Here is a 14,239-nt window from a genome sequence, read left to right on the forward strand (position 1 = left end):
TTACACCAAGCAGGGCTTGAACTGATGGCTTCCGGATACTTAAAAAGCCACATTCAGCCCTCACTGAGGACAGTTTAAAGGAGTGGTGGAATGGCTTCATATTCTTGTTTGACACAAGCTGCTAAAGACAAAGAGAAGGAATAGAGAACCTGTGCCACTCTAGGTGCTGGCAGACTACAACTCCCATCATCCCTGACCAGTGGCCATGCTGGCTGATGGGAATTGGAGTCTAACAACACCTGGAAGACCAGCAAGTCCTAGTTTACAGCTTTATTGCCATAATAGCCCATCACAAGATTTAAGCATCCCCATCAATATATGTCCATTTGGGCTGATTAATTGCTGAAGACTGCAAGTACCGTAGTACCATAGTGAAATGCTAAATGTCCCTGCATCGTCTACAACAGATTCGCACCCAGGTTCCTCATGGGCTAAAGTCAAGCAGCATTCGCTCACGTCCGTTCTGTAACAGTTGTCATTATTGGATTGATTTTATTTTGTTGCGGAGAGAGGAGATGTGATAACCTTTTATTGAACAAGCCGTTTCAATTAAGAGCCGGCAAACTTTCTGCCCCCAAGGAATGGGCTGTGCGCTTACTTATCCCACCAAGGCTGGCTCAAAACAAACGAACAAAGAGGTATTCCTTTACATACATTGACTGCAGTTTTTCCGACAGGGTCTGGTTATTGTTTGTTTGCTTGTTTTGCTTCTGCTTTAACCATTTGGAGAGAGATTCCACTGAAAAGCTTCACAGGGTGATTTTCATGCAAAACTTTCCCTGGAACATCTGATACCTTCCTGAGAAAAGAGTACCAAGCTTACGGTGCTTTTGCTAAGATTTATTTACCAAATTACACTCAGGGCAACGGAATTTGAAGGAGCAGCTGTTCCCACTAACAGCAAGGAACAGAACATCCTAAGGATGTATTTTACTAGCAACACTTTGAATTGTGCTCAGAAACGTACTGGGGACCAGCGTAGATCCTTTAGGACCGGAGTTATATGGTCCTGGCGGCCATTCCCAGTCACCAGTCTAGCTGCTGCATTCTGGATAATTTGTAGTTTCCGAGTCACCTTCAAAGGTAGCCCCACGTAAAGCGCATGGCAGTACTCCAACTGGGAGATAACCAGAGCACGTACCACTCTGGCGAGACAGTCTGTGGGCAGGTAGGGTCTCAGCCGGCGTACCAGATGGAGCTGGTAGACAGCTGCCCTGGACACAGAATTGACCTGCGCCTCCATGGACGGCTGTGAGTCCAAAATGACTCCCAGGCTGCGCACCTGGTCCTTCAGGGGCACAGTTAGCCCATTCAGGACCAGGGAGTCCCCCACACCTGTCCACTCGCCATGCCCCCAAAACAGTACAGTGGTACCTTGGGTTGAGAACTTAATTCATTCGGGAGGTCTGTTCTTAACCTGAAACCGTTCTTAACCTGTGGTACCACTTTAGCTAATGGTGCCTCCCACTGCCGCCGTGCCACCAATGCGTGATTTATGTTCTCATCCTGAAGCAAAGTTCTTAACCTGAGGTACTATTTCTGGGTTAGTGGAGTCTGTAACCTAAAGCATCTGTAACATGAAGCGCCTGTAACCTGAGGTACCACTGTACTTTGTGTTGTCAGGATTCAACCTCAATCTGTTAACGGCCATCCATCCTCCAACTACCTCCAAACACTCACATGGGACATTCGCTATGATATCCCTTCAAACAGTCATGGCTTCCCCCAAAGAATTCTGGGAGGTGTAATTTGTTGAGGGTGCTGAGAGCTGCTAGGAGACCCTGATTCCCCTCACAGAAGCAATGTTTCTGGAGTTCCCCCTACAAAGAGGGGTTGGTTGCTAAACCACTCTCTGGGAACTGTAGTTCTGCGAGGGGAGTGGTGCAGGGGAATCTAAGACATGCTTGTGATCTCACTGTGTACAGACTTTATGTTACAAAACCATCTCCTGAACAGCTCCCAAGAGTTACTTTGCACAAAACAGCCATGCGTGTTGTTTAGAAGGCTGCGATCGCTAACTTTTGAGAATCGTTCTGCACAACTGCAACCGTCACTCTCTTCCACATCAAATATGCCGTTGGACGACGTCATTCCGCCAACACATCTGTCACCGATGCAGCAAATTTAGGGGGTTTCACCCTATAATTAGCTTCTGAAGAATCAATAAACCCAGCAGCAGTTTATGTGCAATTAACTGCCCTCCATACACACACACTCCAAAAAGCAACTCCTATAGTTAAAACTGAAAGCGCTATATATTGTGTGCGCTATATATTTTATGGTGCTAGGAAAGCCAATTATTAGAGTGGCCATTTTCATAGTCCAAGCCCAATTTATAATCCTGTTTAGTTTCACTCAGGATACACCGAAGCCAATTTTAAAAAAAACAAACTAAAAGCCAAAAAGCATTTTGCACCTGATATCAACCAGTAGTAACCAAATGAAGATGCCTAATATTGTCTTCATCTGGAGGTACATGCCTGGGGATCATTGGATCTTGACGGTTTTCAGTTACCAGTTATATTTCATCTGCACTATCAGAATGAGTTTCAGGAACCAAAATATTTTTCTGTGCAGCCTGAGTAGGAGCAGTGAATGATGCTATAGTGAATTGCCATCACTCGTCTTCACTTACCCCCCCCCCCACTGCCCTGCTCACATTTGTAAAGGATATTCTTATCTTATGAATGGTCTGTGTCACCATTAAGAAAAAGAGAGGTCAGAATAGGCCAATATATATGTGGACCATCCCTGGATCAGCTGATTTTTCTTCTTTAAGGTCTCAAGCCTCTTAACCTAGCTCAAGGTTGTCATCTGCAACTAGCCAGATGTTTAATTGAGAATCAATCACGGTCAATCCATCATTTGAAAATTAGAGCCCCAAAATGGCAATTACGCATTCTGTTTGGTGACTGTAACAGCTCAAAAGTTGCGTTGTTCCATACGACTTTCTGGTTCCTGAAATTCATTCTGCCTGTGCAGATAAAATATCACAGGGAGAATTCTACAGGATGTGTTGCTGGTGTGTGAAAACAGTCAACATCCAGTGATCCCCAGGCATAGCACCTCCAGATGGTGGAGACATCAGAGGCACCATCCTGACAACCAGGCATCTTCACTTGGTTGCAACTGGCCGACAGCTAGGTGCAAAATGCACCTTGCACCTGGCAAATTTCAAATACTGCTTGATATGACATGAATCTATGGCACCACCACCCCTGAAAGAGGTATGTCTGGTATAGGTCACTCCCCTCCATATTATAGGATGCGAGGGTGATTAGCAGAGGACTCCTGATTTAAAACACTAGCAACCCATAAGCTTCAGTAAACAAAATATATGAACCTACCTAGACCCTGAGATCATCTTCTGAGGCCCTCCTTCATGTGCCTCCTCCTCAAGAGGTCCAGAGGGTGGCAACACGAGAACAGGGCCTTCTCTGCAGTGGCTCCCCATCTGTGGGATGCTCTCCCCAGGGAAATTCGCTTGGCACCTTCATTATACAGCTTTAGGTGCCAGGCAAAAACGTTCCTTTTTAACCAGGCCTTTGGCTGACGTAATCAATATCCTATACCCTTTAAAACTTGGCTCTTTTTTGGGGGGGGGGTGTTATTAAATTTTTATTTTTATTTTATATATTGTGATCTTTTTTTGTGAACTGCCCTGAGATCTCTGGGTATAAGGCGGTATTTAAATTCAATAAATGAAATGAACTGAACTGAAGGAGACTCCTTTAATACCTGGTGCTTTGGGTATATCTCTTTCCCCTTTTGATTCACTGAGAGCGCTCCGCCCAGCCTCAACCCCTCTGCCAATGCAGAATAACAGCACCTTGTACTCTGACAATGCATGTTCTGCCTACAGCCAGTCGGCAGCAGCACAAAAGCATAGGTTGCTTCTACACCAGCCGAATGCTGATGGGCAAGCAGCCTTTGCAATCCACATACCGCATCACAGTTCGGTTGCATAACTGAGTGTTAGTGGTATGGTGCTCATTTTTTTTCTTTCTTTCTTAAAAAGGCCAAACCACAGGAACCAGAAATCAAAGGTCTACTCAGCTAGATTCAGGAGCCACACAACTGCTTGGGTGCCTTGCGACATGCTGTCATGGATTTGGAAATAATAAGAATAAACTACCGCAATGGATACATCATGTAATAGTCTGGTACTGTGTTGAAGTGACGGCAATGAACAGTACAGACAACTCAGGACATTTAAATAGGGTTTAGCCAGGGTGGGGTTGGGGGAAGGTGTGTGTTTGTTTTCCCAGTGAAGATAAAACATGGCACAATATCAATAAGGCTGATAATGGACTTTGCAATAAGCTGTCGGATCTGCAGGTCAAGTGGCCCATTATCAGGAATCTTTTTGCACCGAGATGCAAGCCTCTCTAGCGCTAACTAAAATTAAGCAAACCAGAGTCACTCGTTTCCATGCCCTTTAATGCCCTACTATCATGTAAGACCCCCTTCATGGATCACTGCCTTGTCGCGTTGAAGAGACTTGAATAACTCCAAGAAGTTATGAGCTATGCCGTACAGGGCCACCCAAGATGGACAGGTCATAGGTAAGAGTGTAGACCAGGAGTCAGCAAACTTTTTCAGCAGGGGCCTGTCCACTGTCCCTCAGACCTTGTGGGGGGGCCGGATGATATTTTGAAAAAATATATATAAATGAGTTTCTATGCCCCACAAATAACCCAGAGATGCATTTTAAATAAAAGCACACATTCTACTCATGTAAAAACACACTGATTCCCAGACCATCTGTGAGCCGGATTTAGAAGGTTATTGGGCCGGATCCGGCCCCCAAGCCTTAGTTTGCCTACCCATGGTGTAGACTAAATGTGATCCACCTGGAGAAGGAACTGGCAATCCACTCCAGTACCTCAGGTTACAGACACTTGAGGTTACAGACGCTTCAGGTTACAGACTTTGCTTCAGGATGAGAACAGAAATCGCACGGCGGCGGCACAGCGGCGGCAGCAGGAGGCCCCATTAGCTAAAGTGGTATCTCAGGTTAAGAACAGTTTCAGGTTAAGAACGGACCTCCAGAACAAATTAAGTTCTTAACCCGAGGTACCAAGTTTGCCAAGAAAACTCCATGGACATAAAAAAGGAGCAGCTTTGAGAAGAAAGTGATAGTTTCCAAGGCATGCTCTGATTCATGGGGTCACGGAGAGTTGAAGACGACTAAGACAACTAAACAACAACAACATCATGTAAGACCCACAAATGGGAGTACTGGGGGAAAGGATACTGCGCAAGCGATGTGGCAGAATTTCTCTCGCTGTTTGTCACCTCTGGCCCTTCCCCTGAGCTTGCCCCCAAAATATACTGTACAGAACCATTGTAGGTTCTGCAAAGACGAGTTGGTTCCAACACTCCCAGCGTTTAGAGGGCAGGAAAGTGAAGCATGAGAGGTAAGGGGAAATGCAGATGCAAAAGAGGAAGGAACAGTAGAAAGCAAGAAGAATCTGACAGACCTCAAAGGAAACAAAGGAAGGGAAACAACAGGGCTGGGTGATCTATCGTTCAAAATCGATTTGAAGTCCATACCGTGATATCAGCGTCATAATTTTTGACCTGGCAATATATCGCGAATCATGGTGTGTGTGTGCTTTCAAAAATCACAATATCATATAGTAGCTTAGATATGGAGTTCAGTTACAAAACAATTAAGGAGGAAATACAGCAACAACAAAAATAGCAACTCATTCCATACAAAATGGTTTTGTGTATATACATATGTTGCATATTATTTTCATACATTTCATTCTTCTTTCGATGGCCTATTGCCATCTATGTCAACTTCCCCTGTTGTTGTTTTTAAAAGTAACTTCTGTCTTTCCTGTTTCACTTGCAAGTCTCACAAAGCAAAATTTGAATTTCAGTTTTTGAATCTATCTAGTCTTTTTCACAGCTTTATTGATTCGTTCCAATTGCGTTCCACCTTTCCTCCATGAATCTCCAGGTGGCATCCATGACTTTCTCCTCACAACAACCCTGTGAGGTAGATTAGGCTGAAAAACTCTGACAGACCCCAGGCCACCGGGCGAATTTCATGGCTTGGTGGGGTTTGGAACCTGGGTCTCCCCAGTCCTCGTCCGACACGCTAACCAACTGCACCACAATGGTTCGGTCCCACGGCAGGAAGAAAAATATTCTCAAAAACTGCAGCCAGAAACAGAAGCAATGGCTGGGGTGAAGCTAGTGCGGCAAGATGCTCAACAGTTATAGAGCAACTGGGAATATCTGTACCTTTTGTCAGTATCACCTCCTGGCCTGGCTAGCTGATGCATTCAAGAAGACTGATGTCGCAATGTTGCTGAGCACACAAACCTTCAATAGGCCCTTCTGGGATAGTGAGATTTAAACAGCACAGACTGCAAAAACAACAGAGATGCCCCTTGAGGGCGAAGTGCCAATTATTCGCCGGGTCTTCCAAATGTGCTTTTCCTTCTTCCATGTTGACATGTCCTTGGAACAGTCAGTGTGGGAATGTTCCCTGATAGAGGACCACTCTGCCTCTCCACAGGGTCAAGGCAGGACAAATTCTGACCTCTGGTTTATAAATTTGCCTCCAGAGAATTACTTTTAATTTTAACCAGGCATTCTCGTTTCTTAAGCTTTCCTACTGTTTCGAGGGGAAGTCCTGGTTTTGCAGACTGGAAGCCTCTTCGTTGCTTATTGCTAACGATTACAGATACAGTGGTACCTCAGGTTAAGTACTTAATTCGTTCCGGAGGTCCGTTCTTAACCTGAAACTGTTCTTAACCTGAAGCACCACTTTAGCTAATGGGGCCTCCCGCTGCTTCCATGGCACCGCCACACGATTTCTGTTCTCATCCTGAAACAAAGTTCTTAACCCGAGGTACTATTTCTGGGTTAGTGGAGTCTATAACCTGAAGCGTATGTAACCCGAAGTACCACTGTACCCTATTTAGACAACTATGGATATAGCAAGAAAAGGAGAAAGGGAGAAGAGGCTATATAGCTCAGTGGTTGGAGCATCTGCCTTGCAATCAGAAGGTTTCAGGTTCAATCTCAAATAGTGAAAGACGCTGTGTCTGAAAGCTAGAGAGCTGCTCTCCATCTGTGCAAATAGGGGTTTCCGAAACTTGGGTCTCCATCTGCTTTTGGACTACAATTCCCATCATCCCCGACCACTGGTCCTGCTAGCTAGGGATGATGGGAGTTGTAGTCCAAAAACAGCTGAAGACCCAAGTTTGGGAAACACTGGTGTAAACAATACTGAGTTGCATGGAGGTTTGTCTGGTTCAGCAAAAATGCTTCCTTACACATAACCTCACTTTAAAAAAAAACCTTTTCGGTCATAAATTTCACATGCCCAGCAACAGGAATGATTTCAGCAAGATTTATTGATTCACAATGCCAGGTCATCATCTTTTATTATTCCCATATGTACAAGTCAAAACCAGGTGAGGGTAGCCAGTGGACCTCAAACCCTTGGTGAGTTAGGAATATTCCCCTGCATGTGAAGACAGGCTCTGGTGAATTGAGCAGGCGAGACCAACAGTGGGTCCAAAGATCAAGAAGCAGGTTTCTGCATGTGCTGGAGGGGGAAAGAGAGGGGCAGATGGGGCTGGTCTACCTGGGAAGGCAGCCCAACCAGGCGAAGGAAAACTCTGATACTAAACCTCAGCTGCCTTGTGGGATATGTTCAGGAGAAGAACAGGCTAAGGAGTAAACCCTACACACAACCTTCTAGCTGTTAAGTCCACCAGCCCTTGCCACATGGCATCTTGAGTGGTGACGTCTAGCCAGAATGTAGTTTCGGCCCATTTCCTTTGAGAACTTTTGAGTAAATACGCACAGGACTGGACTGTAAGGTAAAGGGACCCCTGACCATTAGGTCCAATCGTGACCGACTGGGGTTGCAGCGCTCATCTCGCTTTATTGGCCGAGGGAGCCGGCGTACAGCTTCCGGTTCATGTGGCCAGCATGACTCAGCCCTTCTGGCACACCAGAGCAGCGCACGGAAACGCCGTTTACCTTCCCGCCACAGCGGTACCTATTTATCTATTTGCACTTTGACGTGCTTTCGAACTGCTAGGTGGGCAGGAGCAGGGACCGAGCAACGGGAGCTCACCCTGTTGCGGAGATTCGAACTGCCGACCTTCTGATCGGCAAGTCTTAGGCTCTGTGGTTTAACCCACAGCACCGCCCATGTCCCATTGGACTAGACTGTATTTCGCTCCAAATGCCTGGAAGGCAAATCACTAGATATCATGAAATCCTATCATGAGACCCAGTATGGTCCAACAGTTGGGCTCAGATCTGGGAGAGAAGGGTTCGAATCCCCACCCAGCCAATTTACTGGGTGGCTTTGGAATAGCCTCTCAGCTTCTCAGCCTTCCCCACCTCACAGTGTTGTTGTGAGGACAAAGTGGATGGCGGAAGAAGGAGTTCACACCACCATGAATTGCTTGGAGGAAAAGTGGATTATAAATGTAAAATACCGCAGCGCATTCAGAGTTATCCATTGGACATTTGGCAATCCCTGTCCATCAGACCCTCACTTTGAAGTCCTTTGCTCTTCTAAGCTCTGGAATTTTGCAAGAGAATTGGCCTGGGTACCCATCGCATCCAAGAGAGAGATATCTGGCAAGTACTCCCACCCAAAACATACTTTCTTAGGGTCATTCCTATGTTAATGATGCCTTTCTTCTCATGTATTTTGCCCGGGAACGATCGTTTCTAACTAAAAGCAACCACAGTGTGCAAGGGAGTGAGCGAACGGGAGAGATCATTCCATCCGTGACGTTTTCCCATTAAATCACACACCCCACCAAGATACTATTTGTTTCCTGAAAATGTACTCGCTGCAAGATTGCTCCAGATTCCCCCCCCCCAGCAAACACACACACACACACACACACACACCCACACCCACACACCATGCCAGCTTTTTTTAACATTAAAGAATGTGCTTGCACCAAGAACGTCTGCAAACACACAAACACACACACACACACACACACACACACACAAAAAACTAAGCCAACCTGGCTGTTCTCCTCCTGCAGGCCCCTCGGCTCCTTCCAACACCAGGACTAGTGAGAATATATTTTCCCAGCGAAACTTCTTCGTGCAATTAATTACTCTCCGACACTTTTGCTGACAAACCGGACCACATTCTCAGCAAAGTAGTGCAAACCAGCATCGCTCCTTGCCAATCCTGCTCTGCGTGAACGCTAGCCAAGGGCTGGAGAAAGAGATGATTTCACACTAATGGGTTACTGTAATACAGTAAAAATTCCACAGCCGGGGTGGGGGTGGAATTAATGAAGACAAAACCCCCAGTGGCGAACTTCTCTGGTTCTCTTCCCCTCTCCTGTTCTTAAGAAACGCGTTCACACCCTTGCTCTCTGCAAAAGAAGTCTAGAAAACCCCTCTTGGATTTAGAATATTTCCCCCACAAAGACGCTTGAAAACGGTTCCTGTCTACACATATGGTGTGTGGCTGTGCATGGAGGGGGGAGTTCATAGGCTGTTAATGGCAATTACTGTTGAACGTGCACATTTAAATCAAGTTGCGGGTTCGCTTCACTACAAACTCAGATCTTGGTTTTTATTAAAGATTTTCTTGTGTTACAAAATAGCCAAATAAACCAGGAAAAGTACATACAGGCAGTGCTTTTTTTCTAAAAAAAAAAAAAGTTTAGGGGCACTCTCATTTTCCTACTCATATTGAAATACTGCCCCTCAATGAGGCCAAATTTTGATTCACAAATGTTTATGGGTATGCATACCCCTGCGTCCCCCCAGAAAAAAGCACTGCATATAGGGTCTCTACTTTCTATTCTCTGAATCTTTTTCACAGTTTATTTACGTTTGGTATGAGACACTATTGTCATAGACATCATGCGATTGAGGGAAAAGAGAGGGGAGAGAAGGAGATATCAGGAGTGAATATAGCCCACCGGTTCCAAAACGTATGGGAAACTGCCCTACTAGAAAAGTTAACCAACAAACTTGGGACAAACAAAGAAGGATGCCATCACCATGGTGGGTCTCCCCTTTATCACACACACAGCACAACAAGACAATGGCCTATTCTGCCCCCGTCCCCCCAGCATACGAATCAATATTGCTAATCTGACTCAACAATCCAATCCCCAATCACTCATACAAACACAATCCACACTGCAACCAACCGAAGGCTACAAACTCAAGTTTTTGTGACTGTACAGCTACAGCCAATCGCTTCTTGGCAAGTGTACCTGCACAAGACTGATGTTTCCATTTGCCAGGTTCACAGTCTTTACATAATACACTGTAGGTAAAGGTGAAGGACCCCTGGACAGTTAAGTCCAGTCAAAGGCAGCTATGGGGTGGCAGTGCTCATCTTGCTTTCAGGCCAAGGGAGCCGGCATTTGTCCGCAGACAGCTTTCCGGGTCCTGTGGCCAGCAGGACTAAACCGCTTCTGGCACAACGGGAAACTGTGATGGAAACCAGAGTGCACAGAAACGCCATGTACCTTCCCGCCACAGCGGTACCTATTTATCTACTTGCACTGGTGTGCTTTGAACTGCTAGGTTGGCAGGAGCTGGGACAGAGCAATGGGAGCTCACCCTGTTGTGGGGATTCGAACTGCTGACCTTCTGATCAGCAAGCCCAAGAGGCTCAGTGGTTTAGACCACAGCGCCACCCACATCCCTCCAAAATACATTTACCTTAATGCAATGTAAGGTAAAGCAACAAAAGGTTTGTACCACTAGAAATAACTTCCTGATGGAATTAGCCTCTCAGTTGCGGAACAGGCTGCCCTGATTGTGGTTTTTAAGCAAATGCTGAAGGCTACCTATCAAGAGATACTGTGGCTATGGATTGCCTACGTGGACAGTGGGATGCACTTGGGTCTCTGAGGAGCCCTTGTGTAACCTAGAAATATAATACACGAAACAATCAAGGTAGCCCAAAAAATAAAGGGAGAAGAGAAAGAACTAGCTGAGGACATCAATGCCTAAAGCATCCCAACTGAAAGAGGGTTCACATCAATTCTCTTCTACAGGGTGCTGCTGCACAGCTCAACTTTTGGAAGATGATTTCTGGCTTCTTCTTGGTTTTGTTACAGAAACTTAACTGGACTATTATTACAGTGGTACCTCGTGTTACAGGGACGCGGGTGGCGCTGTGGGTTAAACCACAGAGCCTAGGACTTGCCAATCAGAAGGTCAGCGGTTCGAATCCCTGCGACGGGGTGAGCTCCCGTTGCTCGGTCCCTGCTCCTGCCAACCTAGCAGTTCGAAAGCACATCAAAGTGCAAGTAGATAAATAGGTACCACTCCGGTGGGAAGGTAAATGGTGTTTCCGTGCACTGCTCTGGTTTGTCAGAAGAGGCTTAGTCATGCTGGCCACATGACCCAGAAGCTGTACGCCGGCTTCCTCGGCCAGTAAAGCAAGATGAGCGCCGCAACCCCAGAGTCATCTGCGACTGGACCTAATAGTCAGGGGTCCCTTTACCTTTTACCACGTGTAACAGACAGGATCCGTTCCAGAGGCCCGTCTGTAACGTGAAATGCCCACAACTCGAAGCGCAGTGTCTGCGCAGGTGCGTGACGCAATTTGGAGCTTCTGTGTATGCGCGAGTGGTGAAACCCGGAAGTAACCCGTTCCGGTACTTCCGGGTTGCCGCAGGACGTAACGCGAAAAGACGCAACATGAAGCGGACGCAACACGAGGCATGACTGATTAAACAAGGAGGAAAGATTAAACAAGAGTGTTGTGAAGCCTGACCAAAAATAACCAAAGCCAAGTTAAATAGTTGCTTCCAAATATTTTTGTAATATCTGATGAAAAAACAAAAGAGAAGAGAGAACACTGATCAGGTCACTAATGGGATAAAAAGGAGCCAGCTTCCACTGTCCCTTTAAAACACACTTAGGAAATTGAAAGGCTTTTAAAAAGACAATTAATGCACCTTGATTTTGAGAAATAAATCCATTTTGAGTGCAGCAATACCATTACCATCCAATGTACCATAGTACACTAATACTTCAAAGAAAATTAACCTAGACTACTATTAAAATCTGTGTTCTGGAAAGACGGGGTGGATCTCTGCAGTATGGGCTTCCAGGTGACCGTTGTTTCTTTTATTATTTCACCATTTGTCCTGATTTGTTTGCACAAAGTTTGGGGAGAGCTTAGAAAACGCCAGCTATTTATCAAGCATTCGTCCCAATTTGTTTGCAAAGGAAGTTAGATGGCATTATGTCAAAGCAAGCGTTTTTCGAGTCCCTTTTCCAATCACGTTCCTTACCACAAAAACTCTGGGGTTTGTTTGTTTCTTTTGAGTGGGGGATGTATTATACGAGAGTATAAACACAGCATTTAATTGCCCAACTTGAATTGAATAATATATTGATTGCATCTCATCCTAAAATAGCAGTAGCCTGGAAGCACCCACATTTTAAGGAACATCTCCCTTGCAGATGGCAAGCCTTGAGTTGCAGGACTGCCAAGATCAGCAGAATGTGACCCGTATTGAAAACATAACTGTTTTCTCCTGCTCTGGAAGGCGGGACCTCAACCCATGGATTCAAGTTACAAGAAAGGAGATTCTGACTAAACATCAGAAAGAACTTTCTGACATTAAGACCTGTTCGACAGAGGAATGGACTCCCTCAGAAGGTGGCAGACTCTCCTTCCTTGGTGGTTTTTAAGAAGAGCTTGATTGGCCATGTGCCATGGATGCTTGAATTAAGATTCCTGCATTGCAGGGGGTTGGACTAAATGACCTGTGGAGGACCCTTCCAACTCTGCAATTCTGTAAGTCTCAAAGAGTTTGTCATTCCCCTTACTAAGCACACAGAGACACAGAGTCCAATCTGATGCAGTTTCATGCTAAAACAAACAAACACATTCCCTAGTAAAAGACCAAAATTACTACAGTACTTTAAAGTAGAAAACCAAGTTCTGTATCTGAGACGTCCCCCATAGAATTACACAACATTCACAATTCAAAGAGAAGAAGTCACTCCATTTCAAAGGGGAGAAACGATTCCAAGTCCATCTCAGCAAAACACCCACCCTGAAAACACTCACACAATCCATGAGGCTTCACTCTTCTGAAAGGACATCCACGGAGCATGAGAAGCTGAGCTAGAGCTCAGCCCTGGAAATCTGTTCGTAGGCTTCATGCGAGATACCCAGGCTGCAATCCTAACCACGTCTACTCAGAAGCAAGCCCCACTGAATTCAAACTGCAGCCTTAGCTAGTACTTGCACACTCCACCTGCAGCCTAGATGGCAAGGTCACTGCCTCTGAGCGTGTGCAGGGTGCCTTCCCTTCTCAAAGGAAGCACAGCTCGCCCCGACACAACCCCTAAACTGCAGGGCTGAGTTTCCACAACAGTGTCCCCTATGGGACCCTCTGGCGCTGCAAATAAGAAACGGAGCGGCGCTCTCAGTTTTACGCAAGGTGTGGGGGCGGGATGGTGCTCTACAAGTTTAATAAGTAAGTTAATAATAATAATAGTAATAATAATAAGGTGCGGGGGAGCCCGAAGAGTTCTTCCCAGTCCCCTTTACGTGAACTGAAAACTTGCGAGGCGCAAAGAAAGGCGGAGAGGATGCAGCGAAGTTTCTTTTGCGCGCACGAAGCAAAGGCTGGAGAGGCAAGGCGAGGCGACCCCAGGGAAAGTTTGCGGCGAAAAGGCGGACCCAAACGAAGGCAAATGGGAGCCGGAGGGGGCGGAGAAGAAGGGGGACCCCCCTCCCTGACCCTCTGCACCGCGATGGCGAGGGGAAATACCTGGCACTGGAAGCGTGGCGCGCGGGAAAAGGGAGCTGCTCCGTGGAGCAGCTGGCGGCGCCCGGCGCGCGTGTCGAGTCCCCAGGACGCAGCGCGGCTTTGGCAGGCGCTCGCCGGCAGCCCCGCAGCAGCGGCAGGAGGAGGAGACACAGAAGAAGGGCGGTCCTTCGGCCTCCCGGCTTCCCCCCCACCGTCTTCTGCAAGCCCCACATTGCGGGGAAGGAGGCGCGCACGGGATGCTCGCTGCGGGCGCCCAGACCGATGAGGAAGGCCACGCGAGATGCTTGCCCGGAGAGAGAGGGAGAGAAAGAGGAGAGGTGGCAAAAATGTACCGCGCCGCGCTGCGCATCGTGACGACGCAGGAGTCAAGTCCCACAGAAGTCCAATGCTCCGAAGTTAAGCTGCATCCTGTACGTTTAGAGCACGAGACTTTCTCTCTCGCTCTCTCTTTTAAAGGAACT

At 46.6% G+C, this 14,239-nt stretch overlaps 1 protein-coding gene across 1 annotated transcript in view; it reads right to left on the minus strand.

Annotated features, from left to right (window-relative positions):
• Positions 1 to 13,965, minus strand: part of KCNS3 (potassium voltage-gated channel modifier subfamily S member 3) — a 50,147-nt gene extending 36,182 nt beyond the window's left edge. Inside the window, exon 1 of the mRNA XM_028722293.2 lies at positions 13,779 to 13,965. The gene's annotated coding sequence lies outside the window, so the exon portion shown is untranslated. The remainder of the gene's footprint in view (positions 1 to 13,778) is intronic.
• Between the last annotated feature and the right edge of the window lie 274 nt (positions 13,966 to 14,239).

Source organism: Podarcis muralis, chromosome 3 (assembly GCF_964188315.1).
Source record: "Podarcis muralis chromosome 3, rPodMur119.hap1.1, whole genome shotgun sequence".
In the NCBI taxonomy this organism is placed as follows: domain Eukaryota; kingdom Metazoa; phylum Chordata; class Lepidosauria; order Squamata; family Lacertidae; genus Podarcis; species Podarcis muralis.